The sequence below is a fragment of the Dromiciops gliroides genome, chromosome 1, assembly GCF_019393635.1.
Source record: "Dromiciops gliroides isolate mDroGli1 chromosome 1, mDroGli1.pri, whole genome shotgun sequence".
Lineage (NCBI taxonomy): Eukaryota > Metazoa > Chordata > Mammalia > Microbiotheria > Microbiotheriidae > Dromiciops > Dromiciops gliroides.
In genome coordinates, this window is record NC_057861.1 from 432597695 (window position 1) to 432616947 (window position 19253).

The 19253-nt window shown below is 40.0% G+C and overlaps 1 protein-coding gene across 1 annotated transcript in view; it reads right to left on the reverse strand.

Annotated features, from left to right (window-relative positions):
* SV2C (synaptic vesicle glycoprotein 2C) overlaps nt 1–8213 on the reverse strand; it is a 294836-nt gene extending 286623 nt beyond the window's left edge. Inside the window, exon 1 of the mRNA XM_043966051.1 lies at nt 7955–8213. The gene's annotated coding sequence lies outside the window, so the exon portion shown is untranslated. The remainder of the gene's footprint in view (nt 1–7954) is intronic.
* Nucleotides 8214–19253: the final 11040 nt, after the last annotated feature.

The window sequence follows — 19253 nt, forward strand, 5'->3', positions numbered from 1 at the left end:
TCACACAGTAAGTGTTTAGGGTTTGCTGTTTCAGATCTTAATGACCAGATCCTGTACTCAATTAGCTCCACCTTAGTATATCAAGCTATGAAAAAAGAGCTGGCTTTGAAGCCTAGAAAGCCTGGATTCATCTTTCTTCTTACACATAGTAGCTGGATGACTTTGAACAAGTCATTTAACTTCTCTTGTACTCTAGGCAGCTCTCCAAGACTCTAAGCTGTAGAGGAGGTGCCAGTCTGGAACACTGGAGGGAGTTTTCTCACTCCAGAATTCCCTGTACAAATAAAATCACAGAACCAGTCTCTAGCCCTATCCCTATCAGCAGAGTAGGAATTGTATGTAGTTTATAAATAAATGTATATACAATTGTGGAGCTAGGTGGCACAGTGAATAGAGCACTGGAGTCAGGAAGACCTGAATTCAAATTTGAGCTCAAATACTTACTATCAATATGACCCTAGGCAAGTCACTTAACCTTATTTGTCTCAGTTCCTGTAAAATGAGCTGAAGAAGGAAATGGCAAACCACTCCTGTATTTTTGCCAAGAAAATCGCAAATGAGGTCATGAAGAGTCAGACATAACTGAAAAATGACTGACTGATATACAGTTAGGGTACATGCTCAAAACATTTTACTGTTGGGCTGTGTGATTGATTATACAATTTGGAAACTATTAGATTAAATGGACTCTCAGGTCTCTCCTGGCTGTTGATGTCTGATTCAATGTATGGAGCCTTTGATACAATTTGCATATACACCTTCAAGGAAGTGGAGGATGAATATTCCAGACACTGGGCAGGGGGTAGTATAGCCCTAGGGTATGTCTCAGTCAGTCACTATCTAAAGACTTGGTACCACTAGCCATGTGAATATCCATTAAATAAAATTGAAAGCTTCTTAGCATCCTCTAAAATAAACCAAATCAATATCCTACCACTTGGGAGAATGTTGACTACTGATGTCTAGCTGTTTTCCTTCATTTTATTCATGGAAAGTCTGTGTTTATGGAATGTTTTCTAAAAGTCTCATATTCTCCCAGTCATCTTAAGGTTCATAGGTCATCTTCACAATTCAGTAGTCAATTAGATGTATAAATTGTTTTACTATGTTTAGACTCTGAGACACTTCATTGTTTGGAGATTTCTGAAATGTAATCTAAATAAACATTTTTACCTAAGCAGCTTAATTTACATTTCAGAATATTTCGTCACTCATTTTATTTTCAGTATTTAGGCTTCTGTTTTTCAACCTAAAATAGATTCTTATAAAATGGTCCATAAGCTATTGGGGATTAGCAAGAATCTTCCAAAAGGTCTACAGGATGGTTTCTTGTTATGCAATGTGTTTATAATATTGTATGTTTTTGTTTCTCTTGTTCTATTTAAAAATATTACTTCATTGGACTTAAACCCAACACATTCTTCCCCGATTCCTTGTGAGACAGGTTTGTTTAGGGGCAACAAATGGGTTGAATAGTTAATCTACAAAGTAGGCTTGAATAAGTGGTCCAATCAATCAGTCAATCAACAAGCATCTATTACATGCCTACTATGTGTCACTCAATATACTAGATGCTGGGTATAAAAATATAAAGCATGAAACAATCCCTATTCTCAAAGCATGGAAGAGACAACACATGCATATATACAGAATAAATACAAGAAGGTTAGGAAGTAAGATCAGGAAAGTCTTCCTGTAGAAGGTAGTGCTTTCACTGAGACTTGCAGGAAGTGGGCAATTCTATTAGGTGGCAGAGGGAAACATTTATTAAGCTTATTCTCATTTGAGTCTCACAATAACTCTGTGAAATGGGTGTTATTATTATCACACTTAAGTCTCATTTATTGATTGATTGATTTATACAATTGGGTATCATACAATTATTTATACAATTGATTATTATCCCATTTCACAGTTGATGAAACTGAGGCAGGCAGAAGTTAAGTGACTTTACCAGGGTCACACAATGAATGTCTGAGGCCATTTTTAAATGGGGTTTTCCAGGCCATGGGTTGTATCCACCAAGTCACCTAACTGGATCTAGCTACAGTAAAGAAGAATTACATTTCAGCATCAAGAAACAACCTTGCAAAAGTCTGGAAATGGAGAAAGAGTGCAATGTGTGAGGGACTGAGCAAAGAGACATTTTGGCTGGGCCATAGTGTGCAAAAAGGATAATAATATATAAGATAGGCCAAGATCAAGTTGTGAAGGGACTTTAAAAGTCAAGCAGAGGGGCAGCTAGGTGGTGCATAGAGCACTGTCCCTGGATTCAGGAGGACCTGAGTTCAAATCCAGTATCAGACACTTGACACTAGCTGTGTGACCCTGAGCAAGTCATTTAACCCCCACTGCCTCACCAAAAAAAAAAAAAAATCAAGCAGAGGAGTTTATGTTTTATTATGGAGATGATACTGAATCAATGGACTTTTTTGAGTAGGGAGTAATATAGTCAGGTCTACACTTGAAGAAAGTCACTCTGTGAAGAATAGATAGACTGGAGAGGAGAGAGACTTGAGGCAGCAAGAGCAATTAGGAGACCCTTACCATAGTCTAAGTGTGAGCTGGTGATGGTCTAAATGAAAGACTGATTAAAGAGAAGAGGTTTAATTAAAAAGATCTTGTGGAATTAGAAATAGGAAGATTGAAAAATGGATATAAAGTCAGAAATTTTTCAGACTGGCTAAGGATGGACACCAGCCTATCTTTCCAGTCTTATTATGCATTCATTATTTCCCTTCCCTCTATGACCCAGCCAAAATGACCATCTCTCAGTTCCTCCCAGACAGTACTGCTCCATCTCCATCCTTTTACAAGGCTGTCCCCCATCCCTGAAATTCACTCCTTTCTCTGCCATCTAAAGCCAGTTCACTACAAGTCATGACATCACTCCTATGCCATGGTCCTCTTCAACAATGAAGGACAAACAACAATATCATAGATATAGGTATAAGAAGCATTCACATTGCTTTAGAAATGAAACTAAACCCCTCTTTGCTTTTAATAGGCATGAATAACTATACAAACTGGTTTCCACACATTATTTCATTCTAAAGGTAATTATTTTGAATGTATGTTTCTTGAGTTTGGAGTTATAGCACAATCCCACACGAATTTTCTGGGCCAGCTACAATAGCATGCAGAAATTTCTGGCCAGTCATGAGTCTTCTGCAAAACTGATTCATACACCCTTCAATCTGGAGGCTCCAAACTGGTCAGTACAGGATCCAGAGTACATAGGGCTTGAAAATGGATACAAATTACAATAAAGATGAAGCCCTTCTTAATTTTGTGATAAGTTTGTCTGCTTTATTCTTTATGAGCACAATTATTCTGGCAGATTAAGAACAGGTGGGGCCCATGGGCAATGCAGTCACAAGGGACTGCCTCCAATGATGATGAGTCATTATTACAGTGGAATTTATATAATGCAAAATGGAGATTTCAAGGGCCCACAAATCTATGGGGGCCTGGGGCAATTGCTCATTTTATAAAGATTTAAATCAGTCTTTGGTTTTATGGAATAAAAAGCCTGAGAAGGCTATCTTCCTAGTCTCAGTTCTTAGTATGCTAGTTTAATTTTTAAAGATGGCTATCTTAATTTAATTATCCTTTTTACGAAGGTATTTACACTGTCTGTTTTTTTCTTCATAGGAAAAGATCAAAGCATGGTATGCTAATCAGATGATCAGAAGAAAAGATAAAAAATCTTGATGTTCTTAATTTTGTCTTTTGCTAGTTATAAAATCAAAATTTAAAAAAATTCACTGATAAACAATGTCCATGTTGCAGCAATGTTGAGATATTTGGTTTACCAAATTACAATTAACAAAAATACAAGCTTAATTTCTACAATTAAAAAAAATCCATAGAAAAATTGCACAATAATACAAAATCACTTGTTTCAACCAGAAAAGGTATTTTATAATTCTGTATAAAAATTCCATTTCATCACCATTATCAACATCCTAAAAGGCTAATCCAGGTTACTTATCATTTACTACTTGGAAACAGAAAATGCATAACTCATTTAAATACCTGACAACATATATTACTCTATTTCACATTGTTACAGTCTTTCAAAAAAGAAAATCCATCACAATATGAAAACACCTATCCTATCCTCAAAAAAGATTTCCAGTGAATAACTCTAAACTCTGAAATTTCTTTTCCATTCTTTTAGTCTAATATCTTGCTAAACCCCATTTTATATTATTGAAGTTCAATTTGCTATCTAAAATATATTACTAGCAAGAATCATTAAAAACAAAAGAGTCAACCTTGTGTTACTCACAACTGCCCAAATTAAAGAAAAAAGCTCCAAATGCAGTATATCACAACATTTTTATTTTTGCCTTGGTACAAACAGCTTCCAAAGAAAAACATCATCTATGATGTACCAAAGCAGTAACAGCTGTGGTTCTCCCTCCTAGGTTTACAAACAGATCTAATCGAATTGATGAGTTTTTGCTTAAACAAGCACTGATATGCATGCTGTGATACATGTGGTCACAGGGAAATTTCAGCAATTCAGCCAAATTATTGGTTGAACAGTTAGAATAGTCTATATTCCAGAATAGCCTTCATGAATGATAGGTGTTTCCCTGCAGCAGCTGCATAGCATGAAGAGACCATTTTCACTGCTCAAAAGACACAGTATAAGTAAAGGGGTAACAACAATTAAGCTCATTACGAAGACTTCTCAAATCTGATGTGAACACTAATGAAATTTCTCACCAGAAGGTTTATATAAAAATGGGAGCTAGAGTCTAATCTATAGAGATTAGGAGTTTAGGATTTTTATTTTGTCTGTAACAATGATATGCATGGCCTTTTATGGTGCAATGATACATAAAGTATTATGACATCATTTACTATAACCTCTGGGAGAACTGAGATAGTGTCCTCTTTTCCTCCATAGCTGTCCCCTGACAATCTTAGAACACTTAAGTGAAATGGTTATGCTAATAATAATTAGTAGGATTTTTATCGAAAAACTTAAAGCTTCTATGACTGTGGAAAAACAACTATTGTTTCAGTGTATCATGAAAACTAAATTGGACTGTTTCTACCCATAACATTGAGAAATCGGAAACAATCTAGATCTGGTTTTGGTTTTGTTGGTTTGCTTGTTTTTTGGGCAGCAGCTAATGGCATTTGATTTTTGGATTGGCTAGAAAAAGTCTGTTGTCTGCATTTACTGACACTAAAGGCCAAATTTCATTAAACTAACAGTATTAGGGGAAAACCTTTAGAATGACTTTAAGTAATGAAATTATTTCCTTTTGTCTTGAAGGGACATTATTTAATAACATCTGCTTTATAGAACTTTTATACTGAAGCTCTTAAAGATGCAGTATTTCTTTATGTCCCCATAACATCCATGAGAGGTAGATGGGAGGAGAGCAAGAGGTTTCTCATATTTCACAGATGGAGAAGCCAAAATATGGAAGAACAAGTAACTTGTCCAAGGTCACACAGTCAATGGCAAAGAGGAAAGGGAACTAGAACCTTTGTCTCTGTAGTGGACACTCATTTCTGATCCCCACTCCCCCTCCCCCAATTCACCCTGCAGTCTTCCGTTCAGTCAATAAAGACAACAGGGGGAAAATCTCTATGGATAAGCTTTAATGAAAGGGCAACCTTTCTTGAAGAACAAACATATAAAAATGTACAATACACAAAGAATACGCCTCTTTGTGACTATGCAATATTCAATAAGTTTTTAAGGGAGAAATGTAGCACAAAACGTTCAGTGTCAAAATGAAATATAAAGGAACGGTGAGGAGAGGTCATATTGGGAGGATGAGGATGGTGAAAGTACTTAGTTTAAGTATAATGAAAGGATACTTTCCCTTTAGACAGCACCTCTCATAAACCTCGTTTCGTCTGGTCTCAGAGCTAAGTACAAACTTGGGGGGGGGGGCGGGGCGGGGCGGGGGCTAAGGGGTGGAATAGGACACTGAACGTTTCATTGAAAAAATAAGCAGCGTACTTAAAGAGATGTAAAAATTATTCTCTCAGTGACTGAAGATAAGATTACATCAAAACAACTTTCTAATTAAGTACATTTATCAGACCTTGCTTTCTAAAGTATGATATATAATGTTGCCAAAAAATTAATAAAATGTTGAGGGCAAAGGAAAGAGAACATGAACAGGCTGATTTTCCTTTTAAAACTCCCCCACCCACCCACCCAATTTCCCTCTACCACCAACGGAGAACACCTAAGGATCGTCGGCTGCCTTCCCAGTTGGAAGTTGCTGTGACTCTCCCGCACTGCAGCGCAATGCAGAGCCAGGGACAATCCCAGTTAGCACCCCCCAATCTCTCCCTGGCTTTTCTCGCCCTGCTGCTTCTGCAATCATCCCGACCGCTCCTAGATCTACAGAGTCATCATTCTCCGGTCGCCAGTGGCCTGGAGCGCCAGCGAGTATCAATCACTGGAGATCCTTTGACGCACACGCTCATTCGCTCTCGTGCCCAAGCTGAGACTGTTTCTTCCACTCTCCCACCAGTCCTCGCCGGCCTGAAGCGCACGCGCGCGCGCACACACACACGCGCGCGCGTTCTCTCTCTCTCTCTCTCTCTCTCTCTCTCTCTCTCTCTCTCTCTCTCTCTCTCTCTCTCTCTCTCTCTCTCTCTCTCTCTCTCTCTCTCTCTCTCCCCCCCCCTCTTCCCCCCTCTCCCCCCCCTCTCCTTCTCTCTCTCTCTCCCTCTCCCTCTCTCTCTCTCCCTCTCCCTCTCTCTCTCTCCCTCTTTCCCTCTCTCCCTCTCTCCCTCTCTTTCTCTCCCTCTCTCCAAGCTGGCTGGCTGTCAAAGCAGCGGCCCTGGTCCGCATGACAGCCCTCCCCCAACCTGTTCTGCCCCACTGGAGAAAGGGAGTGGAGAATGGAAGGGGGTGGCCACTACAGGCTTAGGGAACTCCTGCAGAAGTCTGTCGGAATCGCTGCAGCCTCGCTAGCGCAGCGCTCCTGGTTCTGCAGCATGGTCCCCGCTCCGCCTCCACTTTGCCGCCTAACTTTCACCACCCGCTACCGCAGTCCCAGTGGTCCAGCGAGGGTGGGTCAACCTCAAGCCAACAAGCAAACGCAAGTCTGAGAAGAGCCCTTTCCATTTCCAAAGGGGGGGAATCGGAGCAAGGGGCGCAAGGGCGGAGGGAGCGCTACCGGGAAACCAGCGAGGAGGAAAGTGCAGGGCAAACACCTTACTAGAGGTATTTGCAGGGCACTACAGGTATTTGCAAGTAAGCACTGGAACAGGAAAAAGATGGCCTTTTATCCTTCCCTCTTACTCTCGGTCAGGGTTTTCTTTACAAAGATGAGTTGTACAGTCCGAGCTAGATGGATCCTGCTATAGCTTCGCCTACTACCACTTACCCACCCACGTCCGCAGCAGCTGGTTGCCCACAAAAAGTTGATCCAGCGGCTGAAGGGGCAAATTCGGAGGGGTTCAGGCTTCTCTTCCCTCTCACCCTCTTCCCATTGCGATATAAGAAGCCCGGTAAGATTCTTGGGCAAAAAGAGGCTAAAGTGATAGCCCACCTATAATAGTATCCACAAAACTACTATTTCCTTTCCCCTCAACACGAGCTCTAAGGGTATCCCAGGAGAGCCTCCGCCTCCCCAGCTTACCTATCAACAACATTAAGGTAGGCACTCGCTATACACGGCTCCTCGTAGAGGTTGCCCCAGTCCGTTACAGTTCTCTACCCTTTTTTCAATATAAGCCCGGGAACCCCATCACTTAGTTCTCAGGACCAGCAGCCCCAGTTCCGCATGCTGTGTGCGGGGGAAAAGTTGAGCCTCTCCAAAGCTTGGCCCCAGGTAAACCTGGAAAAGTTGCACAAACTGCAACCTGGGAATTTACTGGGAATTCCCAGTAAAAGGGAAGAGGGCAAAATGAATTCGTAGCAGCAATTCCACTGTGGCCCAAGCTCCCTTCTCTTACTTACCCGTTCCGAAGCTGAGGGAACTCCCACCCTCTGTTCGTAGTGCCGCAGCTGTTGCTGCTGCTGCTCTAGTCGCCTTGTCCCGCTCCCTCCCCAGGGCTCCCTCTCTCTCTTTGCCTCTCCTGCGGCTGCTCGAGCTCTCAGCTTGTGCAGTGGTGAATCCTCCCTGAGGAGCCCGTGAGTGTGTCAGAGGAGAGAGGAGGGGCGGGAAAGTGGCTGTAGGCTTTCACTATGCAGTCCTCCTCCCCCTTCTCCCCCTCCTCCTCCCTCTGCTGCAGTGCTGGGGAAGCATGAAGATCTAATACGAGAGAGAAGGAGGGAGTCGTGGAGCGCGGAGGTGGGCCGTGGGGGTGGAGAGCGGCACACGATCAGAAGCAGGGAGAGGGAGGGAGGGTCACTGAAGGGGCAACCCTGGCAAGCTAAGATTCAGGATGGTAACTCACAAAGATGATTTTTTTTAATGAGGGATAGGAGCTGGCATTTAGTTGGAGGGAAGTAACTGAACTGCTCAGGGACCGCTTCTGGGAGGGTAGGACCCTGTGTTTTGAACAGTTATTAATTATTCACCATTGGTTGCTATCTGTGTGCAACATCCTTCAGCAGCAGTTTCCAGCGGAGCTAGCGAGCTCTTGTGTCCCTACAGCTGCCCAGAACTGAGAAGATGATAAATCATGTCCCAGGACCCACTGTTGGAGGCGGTCACAGCTCTGCGGCTGGGACTTGTTTTGTGAACTTTTTTTTTCCTTTTCGGCAGAAGGAACCTAGCACACTTTGCTGGGGGGAGGGGCTGAAACATCTCTAGAGACAAGATTATGGTGTAATGGGAGAAGCCCTACATTCAGTGTACATGACTTCGATTTCTGGCTCTGAAGGTTGATACCTGTGTATCCAGCCAGGTCGCTTAACCATTCTGGGCCTCAGTTTCCTGACAGTTTCTCTGTAGAATGAGAGGATTGCAAGTGCTCTCCAAGGTCCTTTCCAGCTCTAAATGCTACGCTACCTGACAACTTTATGTATTGTATATAGGATTAGCGCTGATGGGGAAAGGAGGGATGAAAATACAAACCAGAAAAATTAAAAAATTATTTTAAGGTCTCGTGAAAGGGATGATAGAAATATATGGTCCAGAAAGGGATAGAAAGACTAACGAGACTAGTACGGGGATTGAAAGAGGCTACTTTTGTGTAGCAGCTAGGGAATATAAAACCCGCAAAGGGAAATTCTCCTCCCATCCATCACCCACCCCTCACAATTACATTCCGCTTTGCCCCCTCACCCTAGCTTCTAGTCCCTAAATCAGATTTCTCAGATTTGTTGACCCCAAAGCAGCAGGTGTTCGCAGCCCCTGGGCGATTCATGATGCTTCTCCCTTAGCTCTCCTGGATGCCCTTGGCCACACCCAAGTGCCCAGACTGAGCCCCTAGTGGAGAGAAAGAGCAGAAAACGGGCAGTCCTAACTGACCTGGGTTTACTTCCATGCCCACTCCCTTTGCTGTTAGAGGGATATTGCGCGAACTTTGCTGTATATTCAGGTCCCCTAAATCTATACTATTCCATGCCCCTCCCTGGTAATAGGAAAGCCTCGGCCCATAATATTGCAAACCCGCAGCGTAAATCTAGTTTCTAGTCCATAACAGCATAACTGACCAGCCACAGGCTGAATCGGACAGATGTATATACACTTTACACACATGCCATCTACATATCTATAATACCATGCAAGTGATAACCAGATAGTTGAATTCAAATACCTTATGTTGCTCTGCACTGCAGTCCAGCAACCTAAACTCTCCTGACCTGACTTTTCAGCTGTACATAATACGAGCCATGAAAGCAACTGTGACTTGTGTAATGGATAGAGTAAAGTGAATAGAATAACTATACCTAGCATTTATATGCTCCTCTCACACTCTTTACAGATCACAATCACACAACCTCAGAACTGGAAGAAACCTTAAATGTCACATAGTTCTATGTGGACCTGACCAAGAATCCTATCTAAAACATACACACATGCATCATCCAACCCAGCTTAAAGACCTGAAGTGAAGGGGAGCCCATTACTTTCTGAGGAAGCATGTCCCACCTTTTCATTGCTCTAATTGTTGGGAATTTTCCTTATTTCAAGCCCCAAACTGCCCCTTTTCAACTTCAACCCATACCTCCCAATATTGCCCACTGGAGATGAAACAACATAACTTAATTCCTCTTGGAAGTAACACCCTTAAAATAATTTAGCATAGCTATCATGTTCCATTGAGTTACCAGGCTAAATGCCCCCAGTTCCTTTAACTGATCCTGATGTGGTATAAATTTGAAGTCCTTGCATATCCTATATATCCTCTTCTGCACTCTGTCTTTCATTCTCTCAGTCTCCCAGTTCATCAGCATCTTTACTCATTACCTACCTTTTCACTCCACTTCAGCCACTCAAAAAGATAGTCATACCCTTGATCTTGCTATCAATTATAATTTCCAACTCTCTAGGGGCATCTAGGTGGTGCAGTGGATAAAGCACCGCCCTGGAGTCAGGAGGACCTGAGTTCAAATCCAGCCTCAGACACTTGACACTTACTAGCTGTGTGACCCTGGGAAAGTCACTTAACGCTCATTGTCCCCCCCCAAAAAAAGATGAATTTCCAACTCTCCCTCTGTCTTATTCCTCCTAAACACATTCTTTTCCTCTCTGTGACCTCTTATCCCCATCCCTCTTTGTTCTTTCAGTATACTGCCCGATCTGGTTTCACTTGTCTCCTTATGCAGTTTGTTTTTGTGGGGCAATGAGGGTTAAGTGACTTGCCCAGGGTCACACAGCTAGTAAGTGTCAAGTGTCTGAGACTGGATTTGAACTCAGGTCCTCCTGACTCTAGGGCCGGTGCTTTATCCACTGTGCTACCTAGCTGCCCCCTCCTTATGCAGTTTTGATCTTCCCATCCTATTTTAAAATCTCATCTCTGCTTCAACTCACATGTTTCTGAATGCTGTTTGAGAAAGTCATGCAACTGTGCTGATTAGGTCCTCTATGGATTTCTGCTCTCCCATCTCAGTTGGGCCCTCACTGTTATACACTAATCCTTTTACTTCTCAAAGATCCATTACAGCGACCCCACCCCCAACATGTGTTCCAAACATTCTTTACCCTTCTCAAGCTTCCTATACCACTTTATTTGTTAAAGGAAGGTCCTCTAGTGGAAAAAGTAGAGATACATAAATGGGAAGTGATAGAAATGTAAAAAGGGTGGGTGTGGAAAGAATATTAACAAATTTTTTTTTTACATATAAGGTATTTTATTTTTTCCGTTACATGTAAAGATAGTTCTCAACTTTTGTTTATAAAAGCTTTACAATTTCAGATTTTTCTCCCTCCCTCCCCTCCCTCCCTCCTCCCCTAGACAGCAGGTAATCTGATATAGATTATATCTATATATCTATATACATATACATATAGATATATAGATACACACACACACATATATATATATATACACACATAATAACATTAATCCTATTTCTGCATTAATCCTGTTACAAGAGAAAAAATCAGAGCAGTGATGCAAAACCTCAAAATAGGAAAAAAAAACCAGCACCCAAAACAAAAGAAATAGTATGGTTCAATCAGCATCTATACTCCACAGTTCTTTTTTTTTTTCCTTGGATTTGGAGGTCCTCTTCTATCATGAGTTCCCTGGAACTCTTCTGTACCATTGCATTGGTGAGAAGAATATAGTCCATCACAGTAGGTCAACACTCAATGTTGATGATACTGTGTATAATGTTCTTCGGGTTCTGCTCATCTCACTCATCATCAGCTCACGTAAGACCCTCCAGGTTTCTCTGAACTCCTCCTGCTCATCATTTCTTACAGCACAATAGTATTCCATTGTATTCATATACCACAACTTGTCCAGCCATTCCCCAATTGATGGGCACCCCCTCAACTTCCAATTCCTTGCTACCACGTAAAGAGCAGCTACAAATATTTTTGTACATGTGGGTCCCTTTCCCCCTTCCATAATTTCTTTGGGCAAAAGACCTAAAAGTGGAATTGCTGGGTCAAAGGGTATGCACAGCTTTATCGCCCTTTGGGCATAATTCCAAATTGCTCTCCAGAATGGTTGGATCAGCTCACAGCTCCACCAACAATGCATTAGTGTTCCAATTTTCCCACAGCCTCTCCAACATTTATTATCTTCCTTTTTTTGTCATTTTAGCCAATCTGATAGGTGTCAGGTGGTACCTCAGAGTTGTTTTAATTTGCATCTCTCTAATCATTAGAGATTTAGAGCATTTTTTCATATGGGAATAGATAGCTTTGGTTTCTTCATCAGAAAACTGCCTGTTTATATCCTTTGACCATTTCTCAATTGGGGAATGACTTGGATTCTTATAAATTTGATTTAATTCCCTATATATTTTAGAGATGAGACCTTTATCAGAAGTACTGGCCTCAAAAATTGTTTCCCAGCTTTCTGCCTCCCTTCTAATTTTGGATGCATTGCTTCTGTTTGTACAAAAATTTTTTAATTTAATATAATCAAAATCATCCATTTTGCATTTTATAATATACTCTATCTCTTGTTTGGTCAAAAACTGTTTTCCTTTCCAAAGATCTGATAGGTACACTATTCCTTTCTCTCCTAATTTACCTATGCTATCACCTCTTATGTCTAAATCATGTATCCATTTTGACCTTATTTTAGTATAAGGTGTGAGATGTTGGGCTATGCCTAATTTCTGCCATACTATCTGCCAGTTTTCCCAGCAGTTTTTGTTAAATACTGAGTTCCTATCCCAGAAGCTGGAGTCTTTGGGTTTATCAAACACTACATTACTAGTGTCATTTACTACTGCATTTCCTGAGCTTAGCCTTTTCCATTGATCTACCACTCTATTTTTTAGCCAGTACCAGATAGTTTTGATGACTGCCGCTTTATAGTAAAGCTCCAGGTTTGGTACCACTAACCCACCTTCCTGTGAATTTTTTTTCATTATTTCCCTGGATATTCTTGATTTTTTGTTTTTCCAGATGAATTTTGTTATTATTTTTTCTAGCTGTATAAAATAATTTTTAGGTAGTCTGATTGGTATGGCACTGAATAAGTAAATTAATTTAGGCAGTATTGTCATTTTTACTATATTAGCTCTGCCTATCCATGAGCAATTGATATCTTTCCAATTATTTAGATCTGATTTGATTTGTGTGAAGAGTGTTTGGTAGTTGTGTTCATAGAGTTCCTGGGTTTGTCTTGGCAAGTAGACTCCCAAGTATTTTATATTATCTACCATTACTTTAAATGGAATTTCTCTTTCTATCTCTTGCTGCTGGACTTTGTTGGTCATGTATAGAAATGCTGATGATTTATGTGGATTTATTTTATATCCTGCTACTTTGCTAAAGTTGTTAATTGTTTCAAGTAATTTTTGAGTTGATTCTCTAGGATTCTTTAAGTATACCATCTTATCATCTGCAAAGAGTGATAGTTTTGTTTCCTCCTTGCCTATTCTAATTCCTTTAATTCCTTTCTCTTCTCTGATTGCTAAAGCTAACATTTCTAGGACAATATTAAATAATAGGGGTGATAATGGACATCCCTGTTTCACCCCTGATCTTATTGGGAAGGCCTCTAATTTATCTCCATTGCATATAACACTTGCTGATGGCTTTAGGTAGATACTGTTTATTATTCTAAGGAAAGCTCCCCCTATTCCTAAACTCTCTAGTGTTTTTATTAGGAATGGGTGCTGTACTTTGTCAAAAGCTTTCTCTGCATCTATTGAGATAATCATATGATTTTCGTTGGTTTTCTTATTGATGTGATTGATTATGTTAATAGTTTTCCTAATGTTGAACCAGCCCTGCATTCCTGGTATAAATCCCACCTGGTCATAGTGTATTATCCTGGTGATCACTTGCTGTAATCTCCTTGCTAATATCTTATTTAAGATTTTAGCATCAATATTCATTAGGGAAATTGGTCTATAATTTTCTTTCTCTGTTTTTGCTTTGCCTGGTTTTGGTATCACCACCATATTTGTGTCATAAAATGAATTTGGTAGAACTCCTTCTTCACCTATTTTTCCAAATAATTTGTATAATATTGGAATTAATTGTTCTTTAAATGTTTGGTAAAATTCACACGTAAACCCATCTGGCCCTGGGGATTTTTTTCTTAGGGAGTTCATTAATAGCTTGTTCAATTTCTTTTTCTAATATGGGTTTATTTAAGGATTTTATTTCCTCTTCAGTCAACCTGGGCAATTTGTATTTTTGTAAATATTCATCCATTTCATTTAGATTGTCAAATTTATTGGCATACAGTTGGGCAAAATATTTCCTAATTATTGCTTTAATTTCCACTTCATTGGTGGTAACATCACCCTTTTCATTTCTGATACTGGTAATTTGGTTTTCTTCTTTCTTTTTTTAATCAAATTAACCAATATTTTATCTATTTTATTGGTTTTTTCATAAAACCAGCTCTTAGTTTTATTGATTAATTCTATAGTTTTTGTGCTTTCAATCTTATTAATTTCTCCTTTAATTTTCAGGATCTCTAATTTAGTGTCTAATTGGGGATTTCTAGTTTGTTCTTTTTCTAGCTTTTTAAGTTGCATGCCCAATTCATTAATCTCCTCTTTCTCTTTTTTATTCATGTAAGCATTTAGAGCTATAAATTTTCCCCTAAGCACTGCTTTGGCTGCATCCCATAGATTTTGGTATGTTGTCTCATTATTGTCATTCTCTTGGATACAGTTATTGATTGTTTCTATGATTTCTTGTTTGGCCCATTCATTCTTTAGAATGAAATTATTTAGTTTCCAATTGATTTTCATTCTACTTTTCCCTGGCTCTTTCTTACATGTAATTTTATTGCATCATGATCTGATAAGGATGCATTTACCATTTCTGCCTTTCTACATTTGACTATGATGTTTTTGCGCCCTAATACATGGTCAATTTTTGAAAATGTGCCATGTACTGCTGAGAAAAAAGGTATATTCCTTTCTATCCCCATTCAATTTTCTCCAGACATCTATCATGTCTAACTTTTCTAGTAATCTATTCACCTCTTTCACTTCTTTCTTATTTATTTTTTGGCTAGATTTATCTAATTCTGAGAGGGGGAGATTCAGATCCCCCACTAGTATAGTATTACTGTCTAATTCCTCTTGTAACTCATTTAACTTCTCCTCTAAGAACTTGGATGCTATACCACTTGGCGCATACATATTTAATATTGATATTACTTCATTATCTATAGTACCTTTAAGTAAGATGTAATTTCCTTCCTTATCTCTTTTAATGAGATCTATTTTTGCCTGCACTTTGTCTGAGATAAGGATTGCTACCCCTGCCTTTTTTACTTTAGCTGAGGCATAATATATTCTGCTCCAGCCTTTTACCTTTACTCTGTGTGTATCTCTCTGCTTCAAATGTGTTTCTTGTAAACAGCATATTGTAGGGTTCTGGTTTTTAATCCACTCTGCAATTCACTTCTGTTTTATAGCAGAGTTCATCCCATTCACATTCACAGTTATTATTACTGACTGTCTATTCCCCTCCATTCTATTTACCCCCTTTGTACTTTTCCCCCCTTCTTTCACCCTATTCCTCTTCACCGACGTTTTACTTCTTACCCCTGCCTCCCCCGATCTGCCCTCCCTTTTTATCACCCCCCTCTCTTTTCTTTACCCTTTTCTCCCTTGCTTTTGTCCTCCCTTCTATCAGTCCCCCCCTTTCCCTTCCCCTTTTGTTTCCCTAAAGAATGAGTTAAGTTTCTTTATCCCAATGAACGTATATGTTATTCCCTCTTTGAGTCAGATCTAATGAGAATAGGGTTGAAACAATGTTCCCCCCTCCTTTCTTTCCCTCTATTGTAATAGGTTTTTTTCCACCTCCCCTTTCCTCTCCTCCCCATAGACTCCCTTTTTAACCCCTTAATTCTTTTGTATCATCACATCAAAGACAATTTATATTTATACCCTCTATATAAAGTCCTTCTCTCTGCCCAAATACATTTACAATTCTTAAGAGTTATGAGTATTATCTTCCTGTGTAGGGATATAAACAGTTTAACCTAATAGGGTAGCCTTTTTTTTTTCCCCTCTGTTCACCTTTTTAAACTTCTCTTGAGTCTTGTATGTTGAGAGCAAATTTTCTATTCAGTTCTAGTCTTTTCACCAGGAAAGATTGAAAGTCCCCAATGTCATTAAATGTCCATCTTTTCCCCTGAAAGAAAATGCACATTTTTGCTGGGTAATAGATTCTCGGCTGCAATCCAAGCTCCTTTGCCTTCCAGAATATCATATTCCAAGCCTTGCGGTCCTTTAATGTTGAAGCTGCCAGGTCCTGAGCAATCCTGACTGTGGCTCCATGATATTTAAATTGCTTCTTTCTGGCTGCTTGGAGTATTTTCTCCTTCACCTGATAATTCTGGAATTTGGCTACAATATTCCTTGGAGTTTTCCTTTTGGGGTCTCTTTCAGGAGGTGATCGGTGGATTCTTTCGATGATGATTTTATCCTCTGATTCTATGATATCAGGGCAGTTCTCCTTAATAATTTCCTGGAATACGGTGTCTAGATTCTTTTTCTGGTCATGGCTTTCAGGCAGTCCAATGATTCTCAAATTGTCTCTCCTCGATCTGTTTTCCAGATCAGTTGTCTTTCCAATGAGGTATTTCACATTTTCTTCTATTTTTTCATTTTTTTTATTCTGCTTGACTGATTCCTGTTGTCTCATGGATTCCTTATCTTCCAACTGTCCCACTTTAATTTTTAAGGCATTGTTTTCTTCAGTGAGATTATGCACCTTTTTTTCCATTTGGCTAAGTGAATTTTTTAAGGTATTGTTTTCTTCAGTGAGATTATGCAGCTTTTTTTCCATTTGGCCAAATGAATTTTTTAAGGCTTTGTTTTCTTCAGCTTCCTTTTCCAAGCTGCTGATTCTTTTTTCATAGTTTTCTTGTTTTGCTTTCATTTCTCTCCCCATTTTTTCCTCTACCTCTTGCAATTGATTTTTAAAATCCTTTTTGAGCTCTTCCAGGAAGGCTTTTTGTTCTTGCGACCAATTCACCTTCCCTTGTGAGGCTTCAGATGTAGACAATTTGAGGCTATTGTCCTCATCTGAGTTTGTGTTGGCTTCTTCCCTATTGATACAGAAGCTCTCAATGGAGAGGGCTCTTTTTTGCTTCTTACTCATTATTGCAGCTTATTTATTTATTCTTTAAGTTGAGGTCTGCTCTGGGGGCACCAGGGTCCCTGTTTTGGGCTTCTTGTGCAGGGGTATAGGTGCTGTGTGACCGGGCTTTTACTCTGAGGCCTTTATGGTGTGTGGAGATCCCCCGCCCTGCACTTCCTGTCTGATTGTGCTCGGCCAGCCAGGCGCCAGACCCTGGCGTCTGATCCCGCCTGACCCGTTTGTCTCCCTCCCGGCCAGTGCAGGTAGGTTTTTCCACTGTCCTTCTTGGCCACCAGATTTTTGAACCAGGTTCTGGGAGCCTCAGTTGTTCGGTTGTGGCCCGCAGCTCCTGCTGACTTGCCCTGACCCCCTCAGCGCTGGGTTGGTGCCCTGCGCTGGGCCTCCCTTTTGCCCGAGTCAGACCGACCTTTTCCTGAAGTCTTCTAAATTATCTCTGGTTGGAGGACTGTGTCTCTCTGTCTCTTTGCAGGTTCTGTAGTTTCAGAATCCGTCCAGAGGCTTGATTTAATGTTCATTTTGAGGGAACAGAAGGAGAGCTCAGGCAGCTTGCTGCTTCCTCTCCGCCATCTTGGCTCCGCCCAACAAATATTTTTAAATGCACAGAAGATAATAAAAAAGTTCAGAGGGGATAAAACCAAAGGGTGATTTTGTCACTATTTTATTAAATTTAATATTCACTTTTTAAAAGCAAACTATATGTAACAGAAGGTCACAGTTTCATATTCAAGTCTCTTTTTTGTTCTTTGTAGATTGGATTGTTTATATTTATTGATGTTATTAAGTGCATTATGAGAAAAAGAAAATTTTAAAAAAAGAATAGTTTGAGAAAGCAGATTAATTGGTGCCAAGTGAAGTAAGAAGAACCAGAGAAACATCATGTACAATGGCTATAAGAATGTAAATGGAAAGAACAAAAAAAAAAAAAAAGGAAAGTGAACACTATGTAATTATAATGACCATGAGTCTTGACCTGGAGAAAAGTTTTAAAAAAATGTTCTTTGAGGAAGTGAAGGACTCTGGGTATGGGAAATTGCATACACTGTGAAGTTTGGTTGATTTGTTGTCTGGTTTGGCTGAATTGTTCTTTCTTTTTAAAGTGTGTCGGGGGAGGAGAAATGCATACAGAAATGAAGGTTATTGAAAAACAAAATATATTGTTATATATTTTTAAAGAGGTGTTTTTAAATTCCAAACTCCAATTGGTAGAATTTTAGAAATTGAGTTCTTTTTTTTGTTTGTTTGTTTGGGCAATGAGGGTTAAGTGACTTCCCCAAGGTCACACAGCTAGTAAGTGTCAAGTGTCTGAGGCCAGATTTGAACTCAGGTACTCCTGAATCCAGGACCAGTGCTCTATCCACTACACCACCTAGCTGCCCCCAGAAATTGAGTTCTTAATGGTGGGCAGGGTAGGGTGACTGGGGGGAGGTGGAAGTGGGGAGAGAGTTATTTTTGGCTGAGGTAGGTTTGAAACTCCCTCTTTTGAATTTAGAATTGAAAGGGACCTTAGGTCATCTTGTCCAAATCCCTCATTTTAAAGATGAGAAAACTGAGACCCAAAGAGTTAAAGTGAGTTGCCTACAAACACATAGTTATTAATTAAATTGTAGGGCTAGAATTTAAATTCAGTTCCTCTTACTCCAAATCCAGTGCTCTTTAAACTACAAATACTGCCCCTAAGTTGTCTTAAAAACAACCTATCTATTTTTGGACAGCTTTAATGTTGGTAATTCCTCCTAGCTTGCCCAAATTTGACTCCTATCACTCCTCATAGCTGTTTCTTTTATTTTGGGGCCATTCAAAGTAAATCTTAGACTTCTCCTCCATGGCCACTTGTCAAGTATTTGGAGAGGATCATCAAAGGTCTTCCCCATAGCTCTTTTCTTATGCAGACTGAACATCCTCAGTCCTTGAACTGAATTGAATGACATGGTTTTGAGGTCGTCTGGAGGATGAGGTCAAGAAGGCACCAAAGTTTCTTAACTTCTGAACTTACTAAAGCTTTCTGCTACAGTCTTCAATATACCTTTCTATTACTATCTCCATGTGGTTTGTGCCTTTATATGTCTTCATGGTGGCACAGTGGATAGAGTGCTAGGACTG